At 50.5% G+C, this 22,622-nt stretch overlaps 1 protein-coding gene across 1 annotated transcript in view; it reads right to left on the bottom strand.

The window, feature by feature from the left end:
• DNAH6 (dynein axonemal heavy chain 6) overlaps window positions 1–22,622 on the bottom strand; it is a 2,460,712-nt gene that overhangs the window by 2,148,492 nt on the left and 289,598 nt on the right. The window lies entirely within an intron of this gene.

Genomic DNA, 22,622 nt, shown 5'->3' with positions numbered 1-22,622 from the left:
GGAAAAGGCTATAAGGGCGGCCGATGACCTGGCCACCAATAGGCTTTTTGCTCTGACCTGTGGGCCCCACGTCCCCCTCTCGTCAAAGAGCACCCCTAGATAGGGAAAAACTGCCGTTCTGGAGACCTCCAAACCCTTACACCTGAAGGTTTTAAACGTACTTTTGCGCCTATGAACTCCTACTACCATTGTATGCAACTTGCCCACATTGACCTTCATGTTCAGATCGTCCATGAAGGTACCAAATGCATCAAGCAGGCTCTGCAGAGCGTTACCAGTACGAGCAATGAGGACCGCGTCGTCTGCGTATAGGAGTGCTGGAATCTTAGATACTCCTACACGCGGAACGTCACCCCCAGTCTTCTCTAAGCACTTCCCCAGTCCATTAATGTATATGGTAAACAGGAGGGGAGCTAGTATGCATCCCTGCCTTACTCCGTGCCTAGAGTCGAATTTGGCACTACACCTTCCCTCCCTGGTGACCCTGACCTTAGCGGAAAGATCCTGATGTAGCGAGGCCATGAATCTAACCAAGGCCTCGTTTATTCCAATGTCCAATAACATGGCCCAGAGCTTTGTTCTGTTCACCAAGTCGAAAGCCGAGGAGAGGTCCATAAATGCTAGAAATAAGGACCCCTCCTTGGCGACCGTGTACTTGGCGATCAGAAGATGTAAATTGGAGCACTGTTCCACTGTGCCCCTCTTTCCCCTGAAGCCATATTGTATTTCGGCTAGCCCACCATGATTCTTTATGCTCTCCCTCAGCTTGGTTAACAGGACTCTGCCTAGGATTTTAACGGCGGAGTCCAGGAGGGATATGGGCCTGTAACAGGCTGGGTCGTCCCGATTGCCTTTCTTAAATATCGGGACGATGATGGATGTTGCCCAGGAAGATGGAGAATAGTTACTAGTGGCCGCGTTAAATACATTGGTCAGAACGCCTGCCCAGGTGCCAGGGAAAGATTTATACAAGTCACCAGGTACTCCGTCAGGGCCTGGTGCTTTGTTCTTTGAGGTTTTGTGGATGGCTTTTTCCACTTCACCTATGTTAAAGCTCAGGGGGTAGGGCTCCGAGGCGGTGAGTGGATTGGGGGTACTGCCCATGCTCTCGCCACCATATACCGCACTGAAATGGCTGATCCATTTTTCCTCTGGAATCACACAATCCATAATTGAATTAGGTGTGCCCGTGAAAAAGGGCTGGTTTATTACATTCCAGAAATCTTTGCTGTCCCTTAGGATGTCTACATTCAAAAGGTTATCCCAGGCCGTTGACTTGATCGTGTCTTTTCATAATTTGATGGCCGTCTTGTACTGTTTCCTTAGGTGTGCTATATTACTCGTGTCCCTTGTAGGTTGCTTTAGGGCAAGCATCAGCAGTCTATGGACCTTGGAGCAGTTTGCATTGAACCAGCGGTGGGGTTTGCTGGTTCCCCGTCTCGTGCTGACCGTCAGGTCTGGCACAATTTGTTTGCAATTTGCTTCAAAAGCCCCTTTAATTTCACTAGCCGGAGATGAGGTTTTTGACAAACCTCTAGATGGCCACTAATTTTTGGTGTGAGTTCAGAGTTAAAAGTACTTGAGCCTTCTCCCCTGATCGATTGGGCATACAGAGATATGTGCCTCTTGTGGATGGGGCATAGGGCCCATGTACAGCCCCCAGGCTACCTCCACTACTACTGGGTTGTGGTCACTATGTACAGACACCAGCGTGTTGTATGACATTACCCTATTCAGGATCCCTGGGGTCATAAATATGTAGTCAATGGTGGACCCAGGGGTAGTGCCTTTGTAGGTATGGAGTCTAATGGTGCCTTCAGGTGAGTTAGGTCCGTACAGGTTGTGATGAGCCACTAGGTCTTCTAACTCTGCCCCCTCGGTAGAGTGCTCAAAATGTGGCCCTACTGGCCCTGCGGGGTCTGCCCTATTCGTTGAGCCGCATGGGTGAATATTAAAATTTCCTAAAAGAATGATTTCGTGAATAAGATATGTATTTTGGCTGACAGAAACTAAAAAAGCATCTAAGCTGGCAATGATGTTTATGCTAGTATCCTTATACATTGAGTTGTAACAATTAATATAAAAAGTGCTCATTAAAGGGGGAACTACCCTTTCAACTATTAGCAGGTTTGGGCAGGGATTGTTAACCAGTTTCAACGAGCCTTTAAGTTTCAGGGAAAAAAGGGTTATCAGCCCACCCCTGGCTCTACCTGAGCTACTTGGGGATGCTGCTTTGACGAAGCTTGTGAAGCCATCCATGTAAAAACTATCCGCTGTGTCCCAAGTCTCCTGCATAGCGATAACTTCGTATCCGCGAACCACTCCCACCCAGTCCTCATTTGTTACCTTGCTTTTAATACCCACCACATTCCAACTAGCAAGCTTACAAGTCGTGTTCTTCCTCCGCTCGCCGGGTCCTGTTTGGGGTGGTCGCCCTTGTACTAGAGGTCAATCGACCTCCTCCAAATCTCCCATACTCTCCGGGCCCTCCATGCCTGACAATGGGGCAAACCGGTTGTTCGTAGGTATCCCGCTAACTGATGGTGCATCACACTCCCCTTGAACTGGTAGTGGCAGTGATATAGGTTCTGAACTTTGGGCAAGGCGTTGAGGGGAAACCATGGTAGCGCCTGCCACGAAACCTGCCCTTGGGCGTGGGATCCTGTTTGTGCTCATGGTGTCGTGACGGTATCCAACATATGTTCTCCTCAAGGGGGGGTAAAAGAACCCCAATGGTACAGGTCTCATATGGTCAACAAGAGTTATAACAGAACCGTCCCAAAAGAGTTTATCTGCCAGATTGGGCCTGTTGAAATTTATGACCACACAGTCCCCCTTAGTGATTTTAGGTCTTTTCCCAACCCACCTCACTCTCCTTGCGAAAATAATCGAGTCTCCAGGATTCTCCCCGCTAGAGGAATCAGCACACCAAGTTCTTGCTTTTTGTAGAAGATTCCTAGTGGATTCGAATTCACCCTCTTCCAGCGGTGGTACTCCTATAAACAATGCCACCAAAGGGGCAGCAGCCGGGGGTAGGTTCAAGTTGTACTTGCTTGGTTTTGGTTTCCTATGCTGAGACGTGGGTGGTGGCACACGTGGGGGGACAATAGGTGTTGGACCCACTTGGCTTGCAGGTATAGTAGCATGATAAGGCTGCCCTCGAACTGTTCCCTCTCCCCTCTGGAGTGGGACTGTGGCACAGGGATCTGGTCCCCTGGTGCTCCAGGGGCTTGAAGCGAAGTACCCCTTGTGGACTGCTCCGGTGGCGTCGGATAGGACGTAATGATTTTGTCCAACTCGGCACATTTTTTGAGGAGGTTGGACAAGCATGAATTAAGTGTGTCAACGATATCTTTAGCAATCCCCACTAGCAAAGGCTCGATTCTAGCAACAAAGAGCGCCTCCAGTTGGTCCCCAAGGGGCTCAGTTTGTTTGATGGACGGTACCATTGCTTTGGTTTTTTTCCCTTTGGCCCTCTTTTGCTATTGGGCTGCCTGTTGGCATGGCTGCGATGGCTCAGTTGGGGTACTGGGCTTGGCTGCTGTAGTGGTTATGGGGGCGGGATTGTTGTTAATGATTACCACGGGGTCCAAAGGTATAGGTATAGGTATAGGTGTGGGGGGGCGCTATCGTTGAGCCCGCTGGGCTGGTGGAAAATAGTTTGGGAGTAGGGCACTCCGCTACCTCAGGCAATGTCAAACCTAGTTCTTGTTCAGCGGTAGCGTTTTCTTTAGTGAGGGACCCCACTGCTGAGGAAAGATATGACAAGATGGACTTGGAATGTCTAGGCATTTTGGCATTTTTCCCCTCATCCTCACAAGTAGGTGTTTTCTTGAGCTTACCCATAGTTCGCGGTTGGGTTGTTGTTAGGGGGGTGGCCCCGCCCCGCCTCCTCCTGCCTCGGACTGCCAAAGACTGTCCCGCCCTTTTCCCGGGGCTTCTCCCGGCGCGTACCCGCGCCCGTCCCGCAGGACGAGGGACTGGAGTTGCCTTTATGCGCCTCCTGGCGCTGCTGATGGCGTCACTGGTGGTGGGAGGGGCCCGGCGGAGCCAAGCCCGGCCGGGAAAAAGGCGGAGCAAGGCCCGGCCCTTAGCTGCTGGTACTGCGGCGCTGCGGCGGAGCTGAGCCCGGCCGTGAAGGAAGCTGGAACCATTGGTAAATGACCCCCACAGGACTCGGCCCTGGCGCTGCCTTTATGCGCCTCCTGGCGCTGCTGAGGACGTCACTGGTGGTGGGTGGGGCCCGGCGGAGCCAAGCCCGGCCGGGAAACAGGTGGAGCAAGGCCCGGCCCTTAGCTGCTGGTGCTGCGGCGGAGCTGAGCCCAGCCGTGAAGAAAGCAGGAACCGTTGGTAAATGACCCCACAGGACTCGGCCCTGGCGCTGCCTTTATGCGCCTCCTGGCGCGGCTGAGGGCGTCACTGGTGGTGGGTGGGGCCCAACGGAGCCAAGTCCGGCCGGGAAACAGGCGGAGCAAGGCCCGGCCCTTAGCTGCTGGTGCTGCGGCGCTGCGGCCGAGCTGAGCCCGGCCGTGAAGAAAGCAGGAACCTTTGGTAAATGACGTAAATTGTGTAATTCTTTGTCTGCAGAAATTGAAACGAAAGGCGTAAATAAAGAATGCAGTAAAGTAATGAAAGAAAAAATAAAAGGAGAGCACACTGAAACCCAACTATGGACTAATAGTAATGACCCACAATGACAGGACTCCTTACGCAAAAACGAATATTCTAATATCTATTTATTTATTTATAAAGTGCAACATTCGTCTGTAAGGATATCACTGCGCTAATGAGAGCACATCCAAAATGAGAGGGTTCCAGGGAAGGGTTCCCAGGTGATGAGTCAGTCCTTGGGAAGAAGATGAGTTTTTAGTCCTAGGGAAAGAGATGCGTTTTTAGTCCTAGGGAAAAAGATGCATTTTTAGTTTTTTCCTAACTGCAGGGTAGTTGTCCGTGAGTCAAAGATCATGAGGAAGTTTGTTCCAGAGTGTTGCAGCAAGATGAGAGAACAAACCACCCCCCACTCCGGACTTCCTGATACGTTTGGTTACTGCCCGCGCCTGATGGCGTGACCTCAGGTTTCAAGTGGGTGCGTAGAATTCAACTCTGTCTTGGAGAATTCTGGGTCCAAGATGATGTAAGACCTTATATGCATGACTCAACAGCTTAACTTTGGCCCTTTGACTGGGAGCTAATGGAGGGTCTTCATACACTCAGAGACTGAGCTGTACTTACTCTTGTTGCATACCAATTTGGCAGCCGCATTCTGGACCAGCTGTAGTCCAGAGAAAAGATAGTCCCCATGCCAACAAAAAGAGCATTCCCATAATCCATCCTAATTATAAGTAGGGCTTGGACAAGGGTTCTCCTACACTCTAAAGGGATCCATTGGAAGAATCTTCTTAACAACTTAAGTGTCGCAAAGCTCTTCCCGCAGAGTGATCCTGCATAGCAAGTGCACTATCAACAAGAATGCCCACATTTTTTGCAACTTGTTTTGGGGCGGGGCATTGCCCAATGAGGAGGGCCACCAGGTTGTACTCCAGACTAAGGGATTGATTCCGATTCGGGAAAAAAAGCGTCCGTCCGAATTGTATCCGGAGCGCTCGCCGAACGAAATCGTACACGTCCGTCCGAATTGCGTAGTACGATACGTTTCCCGTCAACCCGTCAGAATTGTCGCGAACCATATGAATTGCAAGGCTGAAACTGTACGACATGGATCCGCACAGTGAACCGTACGATCTGTAAACATGCCGTACGGCCCAACGAGTACGATCCGGACCGGGGGATGAGGGCGCGATTCGTACGGTCCACGTCAGTTAAGGACGATTTGTACGGAAAAGCACACAATCCCATACACACCATACGGTGCGTACACCCCATGATCGCAGGAGTACGGTGCATACCCCCGCGATCATGGGGTGTACGCCTGTACCCCTGCAATCGCAGGGTGTACGCCCCGTACACCCCATGATCGCGGGGTACGGTGCATACCCCCCATGATCGCAGGGGTATGCACCGTACCCCTGCGATCCTTGGGTGTACGCACCGTACCCAGGAGGAACGTCCGTACCTGTTTTGAGGCAAACTCTGCTTTTACGGCAGTTTTCAGCTCCCGTACAAAGAGGGTTCTACGGTGCGAACCTGACACCGATCGTACTTGCTGGGTCTGGAAACCTGCGTCGAAACGTACAAACGTCACTTGCTGCGTGTTCCGGCGGAGATTCGTACGGGAATACGAGTCGTACGGTTCCTGGTACGATTCGTACGGGGAGCTGCATTGGGAGGCAATGGTACTACATCGTACGTACGCGGGACGTTGCAAGGTACGATTCGTACGGGAAAAACGCTCCGAACAGCTATTCGGAGCGGTTTTTCCCGAATCGGAATCGACCCCTAAATGTGCTCCACCAAAAATGTGCTCCACCAAAAAGAAGAATATCCAACTAGTCTGCATTTAACTTCAGACAGTGGTCAGACATCCAGGCTGCCATTTCTGAAAGACAGATAGTGAGTCTGATCCTTGTGTCATCGTGTCCATCAAGAGCTATTATCAGTTGAGTGTTGTCTGCATAATAGCAGATACTGATGCCCCATTTTTCACTGATTTTAGCTAGTGAGGACACGTAAATATTAAAAAGGGTGAGGCTCAAGGAAGCTCCCTGTGGTATGCCATATTTGATTGGGTCTGGGGTTGGGGAAAAGGCGGCCAACTGTATGGTTTGTGTTCGGTTGTTTAGAAAGGAGCAGAGCCATTGAAGGGCTTTAGACTGTACACCATTCTCATACAGGGTTTTCAGCAGGCGGTTGTGTGGGACAGAATCAAAAGCCGACAACAAGTCCAGCAGGATCAGGGCGGCAGCTCTACCCTGGTCGACCACACACCTGATGTTGTCTAGTACTGCCAGAAAAGTTGACTTGGTACTATTATTAGCTCGAAAGCCGGTTTGGGTGATGTTCAGGAGTTCATTCGGCTTGAGGTAGATGATTAATTGCTTGTTTACCAGCTTCTCCATCACTTTGGATAGGTATGGAAACTGAGATATTGATCGATAGCTTGCTGGGTTTTGGACATCGGTACCCACATTTTTTAGTAGGGAAACTACTGTATCTTTTTTCCAAATCTCTGGAAATACTGCGGTGGGTAGAGATTGGTTGAGTATTTGTGTGCCATAAGGGCATATGGTTGAGCAATCCGGAAAAAGTCAAAGTGGGGGCAGGGGTCTAATGGGGACCCTGATTTGACTTCAGCCATTGCTTTTTCCACCTCCTTCTCTGTAAAGGGTTCAAAATTTCTGAGATGGACTTGGGCATCAGGATGTGGGCTTAAAGATACGCAATCTAAGTTGTCCGGCAAATGCTGCTCCTTAAATGAAGAATAAACTTTACGCCATTAGATCGACAAAAAATTTGCTGAAGGCCTCGCAACTCTCAAGGGAGGTTGCCAGGGCTTGGGACAAGCTGGCAGGGTTATAGAGCTCTTTAACTATTTTGTAGAGTTCTTTTGGTGAACTACTATTAACCAAATTTTATATAGCGCAAACTTGACCCGAATCGGGTATCAGAGCGCTTTACACAGCACCAGTTACGTTACATGAGGACACACATTAATTTTTGTTAGGCAAGGGGAGGTTGAGTGATTTGCCCAGAATCACAGGATGTTCAGCGTCATTGCCGAGACTCAAACCCAGTTCCCCAGATTCTAGATCGACCGCCCTAGCCATTCGGCCAACTCCTTTCCTCTTCTACTATTGTCATTCATGCGTTTTTCAAAATATATCTTTTTGACGTTTTTAATGGCAGTGTTAGAGGGTCTCATCTCCGCCTTGTATAACTGTCTAACCATGTCTAGTATGGATAGTCGCCACTAGTTTCCAAGAGTTTTACACTTTCTTTTCAGAATTTTGAGATCGATAAAATACAATTTTTTCGATTTTGTTCTAACTTGGGATTTGTTCCCTAATTTAGGGGCAAAGAGATGGAAGGTGTTTGAAATTTCTGCAAGGAATTTTTCTATGATAATGTGTAAATGTAATGACGTCAAACGTCATGATCTTCCAAAGAAAAATGGTGCTTAAACATGTCAGGAGTTACAAGCTTCCAAGTTCTTTTAGCCACTGCTGATGATATTTAGGGGTGGATTAATTTCGCCAGGAGGCTAAGAGTGAACACGATCAGGAAATGGTCCGTCCACGATAGTGGTCTTATTTCTGATATGTTGATAGGTTCTAGATTAGAAAACACAAGGTCCAGGGTGTGCCTGGCACTGTGTGTGGGTTCCCCAATCCACTGTTTTAATGGCAAGATCTTCATGTCGCTATCAAGATGTTTAGCCACATGCTCATTAACATCCTCATTAAAGCGCCAGGATGCCCTTTGGGTGACAGTCGCGCTATATAAGTATGCCTACATACATACATACATACATCCTCAAAATTAACATTAAAATCTCCTATTAATAAATTGTTCTTGTGTTTCAGACATATTGGGGAATAAATGATTGAGGAGTTGTGCGCTAAAGTCTGGTTTGTATCTGGGTGGGTTGTAGATAATTGCACCAAAAGTATGTTATGAGTACCATTTCGTATTTGAAAAGCAAGGATTTTATGCTTCTCCAACTGAACCACTGTTTCGGGGGGACACGCAAAACTGTCCTTGAAAAGTATGGCTATACCGCCTCCTTTCCTGCCTATTCTTTCCTGTTTCGGTAGTTTATAGCCAGTTGGTAGGGCAATGGCGATGTCTGGAGAGTTGTTAGCATCCAACCAGGTCTCCGTGATAAAAGCCAAATCTGGCTTTATTTCTGCTAACAAATCCCAGATTTTAGTTGAATGTTTTGGTACGAATATAGCATTAAAATAGATACATTTTAAGTGGGGGCCAATCAGGGCAGGTTTATTTGTGACAAGTTAAGATGCTACACCATCTATCGAAAGTATGTACATGTGAATGAGATATAGAGCTATACTAACATTCCACCTTAACGTCAGGTAGAACTAACAGGAATTCATTTTCACTCTCAGGAAAAATCCTAATTAGAAATAAGAAAAAGAAAGGAAAAAACAAATCTCCATGGACAAGGGTCCCGATGAGATAAGTATTAAAGTTTACATAACATTATTTGCATGTTCAGCACAAACAGCTCTGTTACCTTAAAGTAGTGAGAGGGGGGCGTGGCCAAGCAGCATGGCCGACAGGACGTGAGCTCCACCAGCTCCGTCCCGAAGACCAGCAAAATCCTGTACTTTCTCCTGCCCGGGCTCTCCCGATAGCCGGAAAGCGTGTCGAGGGAAGCGGTAACCCCGCCGGTACCCCTGAGCCCGAATGAAGGGACCCGCGACCTGCGCTCCTCTGTAGGCAGTAAAGCTAATGCTCCTGGGGGCGGCGATGGCGCATTGAATCACGCGACGCCGCGGACTGGGCCTGCACGGTGGGGCTGGACTGCGGGCGTACCACCCAGGGCTTCCCGATCTGAGCGGGCTACCTGATGAGCGCCTGTGGCCTGACCGGGGCTCCCTGAATGTAGGAGGTGGATCGGTAGACGGCGGCGCAGAGATCCTACTGCTGAGAGGCGGCGAGGGAGACGGGACGGAGGCGCCGTCCATTTTGTGCCTCGATCCTCTGACGGAGCTCAGGGCCCCACCCCCCTATTGTTGCTGCTGGGGACTGCGGGCCCGGCCATCGGAGCGACTACACCTTGCGGGGAGTGATGTGAGTACTGCCTGCCCTGGCTCTCTATTTCAGCGCGGGGTGACTGCGGGGGTCCCGAACTGCTGCGTGCCTAGTTGGACCCGGCCCCTTCGCTGCAACTTGCGGAGATCTTTCACTTGCTCCTTCCTCCCACCGCCATCCGACTTGGACACTGGTTTTGCCCTTCGCTACCTTGCAGCATCGAGGGAGATTGAAGGGCAGCGCTGCTGGGGCCGAAACCGACCTGCGCCCCTCCCCCCACGTGCCCGCCATCTTGAGGACTGTACTGGGCAGCCTCCAGGGCGTCCGGGGCTGCTGGGGGCGAAGTCCACCTGTGTCCCTCCCTGCCTGGAACTGTGGGGCCTGGGAGATCCTGTGCTGTTGTTTCACACGCAGTGGGAACCACGAGGTGAGGAGGTGGTGGTGCCCGCGCTCCTGCTTTTGCTGGGGTCCCGAATCCTAGTCCCCCACCGGTGGGTAACGGATACCTGTTGCTCCTGTGCTGCCTTACCTCTCAGCCTGACTGGACGGCCTTGGGTGCTACCTGCGCTGCATAATATAATATAGCATCATCTGAGCGCCACGGTCTGCGCCTCCGTGACCTGATCTGGATTGGTTGGGGGGGCCCTCCCTGGCCGGTTGCCCTTGAGGTGCGCATCTTGGGACGCACGGACTCGAGCTTGGTGCTATGGCGGCCCGCACGGGCCGTGGGTTGAAGGCCTCCCAGCCCAACACAATCGAGCAGTACACTACCCCTCGCCTGCCGTCACAAAGGATCACGCGGCAGACGGAGCCTGACGCTAGAAGTGCGGGCCCATCGGAGCCGTCCAGAGCGGAACTCCTCAAGGCTATTCAGAGTTCACACACTGCCCTGGAACGCCAGATAGAGACGGTCTCTATAGATGTCAACCTTTTGAGGACAGACCTTCGCAAAGTGTCGGACAAGGTTTCAGATGCGGAGGGCAATATCACCCAACTTCAGGGGGAGGTCGCTACCCTGCAAAAGTCTCTTGCCCAACTTACCTCTACTACCCGTGCATTGGAGAGGCGCGCCGAGGACGCAGAAGGGAGGGCGCGTCGGAGCAACATACGAGTGCTGGGAGTACCGGAACGACTGGAGGCGGGGAACCCTGAGCGCTTCCTAGAGACTTGGATCCGAGAACATCTGTGTCCAGATGGATTGTCCGGCGTCTTTGTGGTGGAACGGGCACACAGGGCTCTGGTGCCCCCGCCGCGACCAGGGGAGGCTCCTAGGGCTCTCATTGCGAAAATCCTGAACTACAAAGACCGTGACTGTATTCTCAGGGCGGCGAGGGAGTCGGGCCCCACATGATTGAGAACAGCCGCGTATCGATCTACCCTGACTATACCCAGCATGTCCAGGAACAAAGGAAGTCCTACTTGGGAGTCAAGCAAAAACTCCGGGACATGCAGCTTCAGTACATGCTTCTTTATCCTGCCAAGCTCAAGGTACTCTCCCAGGGCCGGGCACATTTCTTTGAGACACCAGTGGAGGTGTGGGAGTGGCTTGAGATCAGGGGGGATGACTTGCCCCCGGGTGAGCGAGGTGGCACGCGTGACACTTGGGGGACCAGGCCACAGAGGAGGCGGCGTGGCAGGAAGAAACGCCGTTCTGGGTCCCGTGGTTCTCCTGAGGCCCGACCCGTGGTGGGACCGGATGGGGCTATCCTTATGGACGACTCGCCGTCGAGAGCTGGCTCGAGTTCGACTGGGGCGCCTGCTCCTAATGACATATTGGTGCCGGACACTTTGCAGGAAACCCCGCTAAACACAGATTCTACGGCCCCGGTGGTCCCGGAGACTGCCCTACCGGCACCAGGGTTGGAATGATCATTGCTCTAATTTCAATGGCCACTCTGTGACTCCGTCCTTACTTGTGTGACCCTCCATGGTCCTGCACTTCTTTGACCTGACGCACTTCACCATTGTTGTTGGGGCCTTCTTGAACACTGGTTGGTACCCTGGGATTGGCATTTGGATCATGTGCTGCAGGGGGGAAGGGGGTGGGGTGGGCAGAGGTCCTTCCCGCATTGCTGACACGGCTGGGAGTTGTGCCCGGGTTCTTATCTCAGATCCACTGGGTCTTTCGGGGAGCTGGGAGGGTGGGTGGGTGGGGTCGGTTTGTTCTGTGTGAGTGTGTGTGGAGTGTGTTGTATGGGGTGGCTGTGCACGTCCTGGCACTGGCAGGGGAAGGGCGGGGTGGTGGTTTTGGTTGTTGCTATCCTATTGCTCGTGGGTGGTGGGGTTGAGGGGGTTCAAGTCAAAGTTTCAAACGTTGGGGTTGCTGGGGGGTGGGACTGGGGTTGTGACAATGATGACACTGGCATTTGGCGCATGTTGATTCCGTTCTGCGGGGTGCTTATTCTATGCGATGCATCCCTAGAATACTATGTGGCGAGGGCCTACTGGCGTCGGCCTAGGCTGTGCTTACACTGTTGCCCGGTAGGGCGTGATTTGTGGTCATGGGATTTAAATTCTTGACGTGGAATGTGCGTGGCCTGGGTACGTGCACTAAGAGACACAGGGTCCTTACCTTCCTCAAACGCCATGGGGTTTCAGTTGCTTGCTTACAGGAGACCCACTTAGATGATGATGGTGCACAGCGGCTGGCCAAGAAATGGAGAGGCCAGATTTTCCATTCTTCCTATTCTACGTATGCTAGGGGGGTTCTGATTTGGGTGGCCCATGGGGTTCCCTGCGCTGTCCAATATATTGATGCGGATGTGGATGGCAGGTACATATTGGCGAAGCTCAGATTGGACGATAAAGTCCTTCTGATCCTTAATACGTACGCGCCGAATGTTGATGACCCGACATTTTTTTCCCAGATGCAAGATCTTGTGGCTCCGAGCCTGGACGCACCCCTCCTCTGGTTCGGGGATTTCAATTGCGTGCTACATCATGAACTGGACCGTCATCCACCTAGGACGGGCACTAAGCCCCGTATGACGGCGTGCTTACAGGAAGTGATGCATAACATAGGGGCAATCGATGTCTGGCGTGCCTGTCACCCCGCGCAGAAGCTTTACACATGTTATACCCCGACACATGGTACTCATAGTAGACTGGATAGAGTGCTGGCAGCCAACCTCCCCTCCTTTCTCACACTGACGATTACACACCAGGCCCGATACCTATCGGATCATGCTCCGGTCACATGCGTGGCACGATGGCCTGATCGGACGGAGCGCCCACGCACGTGGAGATGCCGACTGACCTGCTTCAAGACCAGGTGGCCCGGGACCACGTGGCATCGTCACTCTCCGATTATCTGGAACTCAACTGGGCGGGGAGAGATCTGTCCTATTCCACTAAGTGGGAGGCGCTGAAAGCGGTCGTCCGCGGAGCATGCATGGGACTGTCGTACGGGGTCAGGAAACAGCTGCTATCTGACTTGCAGACTGCGGAGGCTGAGCTTTTACGCGTTCAAACCCGGCCTGATCCGGACGCCTCGGATCGACGGGTGGAGGGCCTTGCCCTGGGGTCGGTCCACGACATTCTCACGAGGCTCGATAAATTCACGCTCGGCCAATAGAGACAGAGACTACATCGTGAGGGGGATAAGTCTGGACGATTGTTGGCCTGGATACTTCGTCGTGAGTTCACGGCCGAACCTATAGTGGCCCTACGGACGCCCAGCGGCGATATGGTCCATTCGGAGGCCGAGGTGCTCACAGTTCTGCGAGACCATCTGCGTGTTGTGTATGAGGCTGACCTGTCCATATCTGAGGAGGTCTATCATTTATACCTTGAAGACCTCGGCCTGCAGATCCTGCCAGAGGCGGCGGCGAAAGACCTTGATGTCAAGCTGGCGTTGGGTGAGATTACTGCGGCGATAGCCGCCCTCCCCCGGGCCAAGACCCCTGGCGGGGATGGATTCCCTGCGGAGTTTTACCATGAGTTCGGGCATACCCTGGCCCCCCTCCTTCTACAGGTCTACAATGAGGCTTTGAGTACAGGTACCCTCCCACCCACCTTGAATCAGGGTGAGGTTTGTATGATTTTGAAACCGGGTGGTGATAACACAGACCCCGCTTCTTACCGTCCTATCACTTTGATAAACTCGGACGCAAAAATCCTGACTAAGCTACTGGCCAATCGCCTTGCCCAGCACGTGGCCCAGCTCGTTCATCCGGACCAGTGTGGCTTTGTCCCTGGTCGTAATACGGCGATGAACTTGCGCCGCCTGAATCATGTATTGCATGAGGTCCGGGGGCGAGAGGCTCCCCATGTGTTGGTCTCTGTTGATCTGGCTAAAGCCTTTGATACGGTGCATTGGGGTTACCTGATGCATGTACTCTTAAAGATGGGATTTGGTCCCGGATTTCGAGACTGGATCCGGGTTCTCTATGGAGCGCCCCGGGCCAGGGTGCGTCTGGGTTCGGCCCGCTCCAATGAATGGCCGTTGAGGAGGGGTACCCGGCAGGGCTGCCCGTTGTCCCCCCTTCTGTTTGCCCTTGCGATTGAGCCCCTGGCCGTATCTGCCCGCAAGGAATTGCATGACTGGGGTATCGTGGTGGGAGACACCACCAATGTCGTCTCCCTATACGCCGATGATGCGCTCTTCTACCTGACTTCTCCGGTGGAGGCCCTCCCCGCTTTGTTGCGACTTTTGGACCGTTTTGGTGCGGCCTCTGGACTGCGCATGAACGTCAATAAGTCCCTGGTGTTCCCACTAACTCCTAGTGTCCTCGACCCGGCTGCGGATTCTTATTATTTGGGCCTCCGGTGCGAACGCCTGGCGTTCCAATACCTGGGTATTCAGGTGGCCGCCTCCGAAGAGGCTCTCTTGACTCATAACGTAGACAAAATTCTTGTGGCCCTCCGTAAATCCATTGCCTTTTGGAACACGCTCCCTCTCTCCCTTATGGGACGACTGGCAGTTGCCAAGATGGTGATGCTTCCTAGAGTCCTATATGTGCTGCAAAATACCCTATGCCCATTGCCCCCCCGGGTGTTTCGTACGCTGAATTCACTCCTCACGTCCCTGCTCTGGGCGGGTGGACGTAGCAGGGTCGCGTTGCGCACAGTGACGCAGTGTTGGGATGAAGGCGGCCTAGAGGCCCCGAGGTTTGATCTATACTACTATGCTGCGCAGCTTCTCCCAGCGGCCAGGTGGTTCGCTGACGACGAGAACTGGGAATTGGCATTGTTGGCGGGTGCGGCTTCGGACAGGGACTTACAGGAGGCTCTCATGCAGGGTCGGGGCGCTGATGACACTCTGCCCTATGTCGTCAGGCATACGGCTAATATTTGGCAGCAGTTCGTTGAGCGGGTTCTGCGTCGTGCGCCGTTTCACAGGGAGCTCTCCCTTTGGATCCTGGCCCCGATACTCACAATGGAGGCAAATATGTCTTTCCGGGAGTGGCGCCTGGGCGGTTGCGAGACCCTCGCGGATCTTTATCCGGACGACTCTTTTGTGTCCTTTGAGAGAGCGGCGGACTCCTTTGGACTCCGGGAGGGCCAGTACCTACATTACGGATGTCTCCGGGATGTGGCCAGGACGACGTGGCCCCAATTCCCAGAGGCGCCCCAGCTCACTAATACCCTGGACATCATTTTGTCCTGTGGCAGAGGTAGGCGACTGATTTCCCTCCTTTACTCAGCCATGCGCAGAGACTCGACTCCCCCGTTGGCGCCAGCTTGGGTGGCTTGGGAAGCGGACCTGGGGATTGAATTGGATCCGGCTCAGAGGAAGCGAATTGGACTATTGACTCGTAAAGTATCTTGTAATGCGCGTTTCAAATTGATCCATTTTAACTTTGTCCATCGCACATATATGACGCCTGCCTCCCTCCACCGTAACTCCTCGGATAGGCCCCATACTTGCCCGAGGTGTAGTGCAGAAAGGGCGGGATTCCTTCACCTGGCTTGGGAGTGCCCCTTGGTACATGATTTTTGGAATGGGGTGGTAGCTCACATTACTCGGATCACACATCTTAAGTTGCAACTGGTCCCGCTTCACTGTTTGCTAGCGTTAGTGCCCAAACCCAGGAAGAGGGGACTGTCTTACAAATTACTGCAACTCCTGCTGGTCCTGGCGAGGAGACGGGTGGCCATTACCTGGATGGGCCAGAGGGCTCCTGAAATTCCTAGTTGGTTGCGGGACGCCAGGGAATGGGCCTTGGCAGAGGAGACACATATGCAGCGCACTCGCAGGGATGGGAAACTCCAGGATGACTTACTCGCTTGGAGAGCCATGTGTATCGAGGGGATGGAGGGGGATGACTCAGACGCCACCAGCGCTGAGCTGTTTTCCTCCGCTTCCTCGGAGTCTGATGAAGATGGGGGGGACCTGGGGAGGGGTGTCGGGAGGTAGTGTAGCAGTCCCCTGAGCCATGCCGATATTCCTTGTTGCATACATTTGTCTTTCATTGTGATTCCCATTTGACCACACTGTACTATGAGGACCGCGTTCTAATGGGCCCTTGCCTTCATCTCATTATGTGATCGTATCAGCGCTACAAATGCCATTCATGGGGTTCTTCGTTGCTGTTATGTTGTTGTTTAGGTTGGAACTGCATCATGCATGAAAATTGACGTAGACATTGATATTGTTTCTTTGATCTTTGAAGCACAAGAGCGAATCCTTACCTGGCTGTGTACTCCCTTTGGCCCTGGCCTACCTGTTCCTTATGTGTCAACTGGCTTGCTGACTGTATAAATTGTGCCTTCTTTACTATCCTCGCCAACAAAAATAAAAATTAAAATAAAAAAAAATAAAAAGTAGTGAGTAATTGCGTTTTTCTTCTATTTTGTTTTCTGTTTTATTGTAGTGGAACTGGAGATTTGTCTAAACTGCTGTGACACGGGAGCCAAGGACTTGTCTGTACTGCAGCGACACGGGAGATGATGAACAAAACATCCAGAAAGCCGCCAGGAGATTAAGGTAGGCACCAGGACGTCACAAGTAGGAGGCACGACAATGAGAGGAGCAAGAACGACATCAACCCGATGAAGGACCAGAAGACGCTGGAGGAACATAAACTGGAAGCACAGGTAAGTGAACCGGAAGAGCATTAGCCGATCCCAAAGCTGGAATGCGAAGCATTCCAATACGGGATCAGAGGAGCTTTATACTTCTCTGCTGGTGCCCACATATGTGATACAGTGGAACCGACAATCCCGACAGTACACTCTCTATGGCCCCCTTACCGGCTTAGGTTTCTCAGGATAACGTCTATGAAACAGACGTAACAAGCGAGAGGTGTTGCCATGACTTCCTGGTTTCCAAGTGCGATCCTTAAAACTATAGCCTTTCCAGTGTAACCTGCGTCTTACCCTCCTTGAGTCAATGACAGCCTCAACCTCATATTCAGGTTCGTTATCAATGATCACTTGAGCTGGATAAGTAGGTATGCGTGTGCCAGCCTATAGAGGCTTCAGTAAGGAGACGTGGAATTGCAGGTGTATTTTCAGTGTAGTAGGGAGGTCTAGCTTCATGGCAACAGGATTGATAATCGTACATATCTTCTAAGGGCCAATAAACTCAGGTTTGAATTTACAGGATCCCCTCAAGCCAAGGTTTCTGGTAGATAAACATCCTTTGTCTCCTATGGCATAAGCAGGTTCCGCACGTCGATGGAGATCCGCTTTTTCCTTATATATAGACTTAGCTGTTTCTAGGATCTCTGTAGCTATCTTCTATATGTCATGCACATTTTTCACAAAGTCAAGAGTAGCAGGAGCAGGGTGAGCAAGAGGGAGGGTTGAAAGTATGGACCTGGGGTGAAAACCATAGTTGCAAGAGAAAGGAGAGTAATTAGTAGAAGAGTGAAAAAAGTATTTTTCCAAACATTGATTTACTCTTTCGGTCTGACCATCTGTCTGAGGATGAAGGCCAGAGGAAAACGTTACGTCAGTCTGTAGTAAAAGACACACGATTGATAGACGGAATGCATAAAAAATCTGAACATTCACCCCCAGTCAAGAGATCTGGGTTAAATTCTTCATTCTTTTGTTCACCATACCACCCCAGTTTAGGCCTTGCCATATGCAAATCAGTCTTGCCCCTGTGCCTCATGGGAACAGTCCAGCCTGAACTGCCAAGCCAGGTCCTCCTTGGACAGGAAACAAGCATCCTAGGACCGGTTTTGGGGTTTCACCCCTATTCAGACAGGATAGCTTGATTCCAGTGGCACTGTGAGCCCAGGACCCACGTCTGGGCATACCTGGCGCACTTAGGGCAAGAAAGCAAAAGACACACAATTGATAGACGGAATGCAGAACAAATCAGAACATTCCCCTCAGTCAAGAGATCTGGGTTAAATCCATCATTCTTTTGCTCACCATGCAACCCTAGTTTAGACCTGGTGATATGCAAATCAGTCTTAACCCTGCGCCTCATGGGAACAGTCCAGCCCGAACTGCCAAGCAAGGTCCTCCCTGGACCGGAAACAAGCATCCTAGGACCGGTTTCAGGGTTTCACCCCTCTTCAGCCAGGATAGATTTATTCCAGTGTCACAGTGAGCCCAGGACCCACGTCTGGGCATACCTGCCGCAATTAGGGCGAGAAAGAGAAAGACACACAATTGATGGACAGACTGTAGTAAGGCACCCATCCCTTCAAAAGTTAGAAATAAATGGAGAACCCCCATCTCACACCAAAACAGAGGGAAGGCCATGAATGCCTACTATATGTTGCACAAACAAGGAAGCCAATAGTTTTGATATAGGGATTGCCTTCAATGGAATAAAATGGGCCATGTTGGTTAATAAATCCACAACACTAAGGAGACTAGTGTTATCTTGTGAGGTTTTTGGTAAGTCAACAATAAAATAAATCCATAGAAACCAGATGCCATGGGCTAGGTGGAGTGGGTAATGGATTCAATAATCCCACAGAAGCCTAATGTGAAGCTTTCACATTAGGCAAGTTTAAATGAACTGCTTGGCATCTTTTGCCATATTGGGCCACCAGAATTGTAGTTTAAGTAGCTCTATTGTTTTTTTGTACCTGGTATGTCCAGAGAGGGGATGAGTATGACACCACTCTAAAGTTTGTTGTTGTAGCCTGTGTGTAGGTATCACCAATCCCCTTGAATGTACAACAAGTTTTGGATCTTAGTGACATTGTGAGTTTGAACTAACTCCTCTATTTCTGCAGACCCTTGAGCCCCCTCAATTGCCTTTGAGAACTCCTCTTCAGAGCAAACAGAACCTATTTTATGTTCCCTAGCTATTATAGGGAATGGACCACACTAAGATTCCTCAAGTTTGTAACCTAAACCGGACAGGGCATCTGCTTCCCCGTCCTTTTTCCCTGTCTGGAATTCAATAATGCAACTGTAGTCGCTAAGGAACTGTGTGCAGCGCAGTTGTCTCATTGACAAGGCTCTACCCGATTTCAGGAACTGCAAATTTCAGTGGTCAGTGAGTACCATTATCATGTGATTAGCTTCTATTAGATATTGCCGCCACTCTTCAAAAACTTTTTTAATGGCTAACAGTTCTTTGTCCCCACAGCGTAATTTTGCTCTGCAGGAGTCAATTTATGTGAATAGTATGTGACTAGGTGAAGACAGCCTGTACTTGGGTCTGTTTGAGAAATAACTCCACCTACTGCCATTTGTGAGGCATCTGCCTTAACCACAAAGGGGCAAGAGGGATCCGGATATCTCAATATAGGTGCTTGAGTAAAGGCTTCTTTCATCTTGCGAAAAGCCTCTTTGGCTGCTGGGGTCCATAGAAACGTAGTTCCCTTTTTCAGTAGTTTGGTAATCGGGAAAGCTAAGTCAGGGAAATTTTCAATAAAGAGACTATAGAAGTTGGCAAACCCAAGAAAACTCTGTAACTCTCTTACATTGTTTGGAGATTTCCAATGTGTTATGGCATCCACTTTCTGGGGGTTTATACTAATTCTATGGGAGATAAAATGAACGAGAGAAACATTCCACCTTAACATCAAGTAGAACTAACAGGAATTCCTTTGAAACTTTCAGGTATAATCCAAATAAGAAATATATGAAGAAAAAGACAGTAAAAAACAAATCCTGATGGACAAGGGTCACATTCAGATAAGTATTAAAGTTTACATAACATTATTTGCATGTTAAGCGCAAACAGCGCTGTTACCGTAAAGTAGTGAGTAATTGCTGTTTTCTTGTTGCCTTCTCTTTTGGGTTTTATTTTAGTGGAACTGGGGATTCGTCTAAACTGCAACAACGCTGGAGCTGAGGACTTGTCTACACTGCAGCAACGCGGGAGCCAATGAAAAAAACATCCAAAAAGCCGCCGGGAGATTAAGGGAGACACCAAGATGTCCCAAGTAGGAGGGGCAACAAGGAGAGGAGCAAGAACACCAGCACCCCTACGAAAGACCAGAAGACGCTGAAGGAACGTGAACTGGAAGCACCGAAAGTGAACCGAAAGAGCAATAGCCAATCCCAAAGCTGGAACGCAAAGCATTCCTATACGGGATCAGAGGAGCTTTATAATTCTCTGCTGGTGCCTGCCTATGTGTTGCAGTGGGACTGGCAATCCCGACAAGAACACCTCCGAATAGGAGCATCTGAGAAGGAGTTAGGTATGACTTCTGCATATTTATAGTGAACCCCTAGCAAATGTGGGAGGTCTGTCATAGTCTGGAGGTGGGAAACAACAGTCTGGAGCGGTGAGGATGCCTTCAACAAATAAGTCGTCGAGGTAGGGAAATACTGAAACCCCTAAACTGCGCAGATAAGCTGTGACCACTGGCATCACCTTGGTGAACACCCGAGGGGCGCTTGTTAGGCCAAAAGGAATCACAGTGAACTGAAAGTGCTTGTGGCCTACCTTGAACCGCAGGTACCCCCTGTGGGCAGGCACGATGGGGATGTGAAAATATGCATCCTGCAAATCTAATACTACCAATCTGCTTGGTCTAGGGCAAACAAGACCTGAGCCAAAGTGAATATCCTGAATATCTCCTTTCTTTTTTTTTTAAACAAATTTTATTTGTCACGATTCACATATACTGCATAGCTCTGCAACCCGGGGACTGCTGAACAAATCAATAATACAACAATTGTGTTGTTGACTTTTATAACGTAACAAACCCTCCCACCCCCCGATTACGTTCATGCCACAAAAAGAAACGGATTACATCTCTTGAACAGCACACTGAGCCCATTAGCCACCCTGCAAAAACGAATATCTCCTTTCTGAGGAAGAGATTGACGGTTCAGGATCTAGAATAGCACATAGACCTTTGTTCTTTTTGGGTATCAGAAAGTATCAGGAATAACAACCACTGCCTACTTCTAATATCGGAACACTTTCTTTAGCCCGCTTGGCCAGCAGAGCTGCAACTTCCTCTCAGAGCAATATAAGATGATCCTCAGCCAGCTGTTCTTGAGATGTCCATAAAGAGGGAGGGAAAGATTGAAAAGGGAGGCCAATTCCTCACAAGGGGTGTGTAACTGGAGTTCTAAAGGGTCCAGTGATCACATCCACTCTTCCCCCATGCCTGCAACCCCCTCAAAATGTCACGAAATGGCCCAGAGCCTCTGGAGTCTCATGGCTACAGAATCAGCATTGATCAACGCCATTCTGACTCATCTGGAATAAGAATGGGTCAACAAGCGCTGGCAGCACCAGGAGCATCGACGGAGAAGGTTGATTTGGAATAACCTGCGCTGATCCAGATCGAGATCCACGAGACCCCACCAAGAGCCGTGGCCCAAGCCCTCAGTGCGGAACCTGAATGAGGCCTTTTCCGATACTGCGGGCCCGAAGGCACACAGGAGGGGTCGGCCTGCTCAAATACGCAGGGCATGGCCCTGTAAAACTCTTATTTGAGCTGGGTTTGCTCCAGCGCCCGGAAACAGGGAGCGGCATAGAGTCGGACGTGCCAACGGATCCGGGGAACCATGTCTGGAACATCGGTGTTCCCCACTCGTCTCTCCAACAGACGAGGTGAAGTTGAAGTCCATTTAGACTTCTTCTTCTTGAGCCTCTTCTCCTAGTGTCCCAAGGAATTTGAGCGCTATTAAGAGGACTTGGGGTTCCTGGGGCGGTCCCATGACCTACTTCTCCGCAATTGGAACCGAGACCTCATAGGAGCCGCGCTAGACGCATCGACTGCCAAGCACAACTTCAAGTGGTTGTCAAACTGGAGACACCACAACACCAGGTGGGGGTCAATTACTGATATGGCGTGGTGACAGGTGCAGCACAGCTTAACCCCTACCTTTCTAGAGATCATCCCCTTGGCACACAAGAAAAAATCTTTGACAGAACATCAAAAAAGTTTGTCAAAAAGAGACAGGGGTAACTCTTCTCCGGATCAGCGCTAACTGGCATGTAAAGTCAAGAACTGACGTCTGTGAGCCTGGGTGGTGCCTATATAGGTAACCGCAACTTCACTTCCAATGCCAAGGACGCTGATGAGCCACGTGGAGCCAAATGGAGCCACCTGTGCAGGGATACTGCTCAAGCAAAAGTTTCCGGATTTAGTCTGAAGCTTGGGAAAATTCAAAGGTAAGGAATCTGCAGCTAGAAGTCTCAATCAGATGCTCTGCTTAGTACAACTCAGATATCCTTGCACTATGGCGCATGGGTGTTGCGTTGACACACGGTAGCATAAACTGCCCCGGCACAAAAGGAGAGCAGAACAGCATCACATTAATAGATATTGCGCCGTTCAGCTTTTTTTCTGTTCACATAACGCAGCAACTTTACTTGCTGTCCTGAGTTGAATGAATTGTATGTATATCTGGGTCAGAATTGTTAGCAGTGTCCTATTATGAATTATTATGAAAATAGAAAAATAATTCACCTTCATTGTGAGAGTTCGCACTGAACACTGCTGACATGAGTTGCAACCTCTGCTGCTTTGCGTCAGCAAAGACAGTTAAACTCACGAACTTTCAACATTCTAAATAACTGCCTAACATTTTCATGCATTCACAAATGTCCACAAGTAAGCCAT

The sequence above is a fragment of the Lissotriton vulgaris genome, chromosome 3_1 (genome assembly GCF_964263255.1).
Source record: "Lissotriton vulgaris chromosome 3_1, aLisVul1.2, whole genome shotgun sequence".
Lineage (NCBI taxonomy): Eukaryota > Metazoa > Chordata > Amphibia > Caudata > Salamandridae > Lissotriton > Lissotriton vulgaris.
The sequence above is the reverse complement of the archived record's forward strand: the minus strand, read 5'-3'. Positions and strand labels throughout refer to the sequence as shown.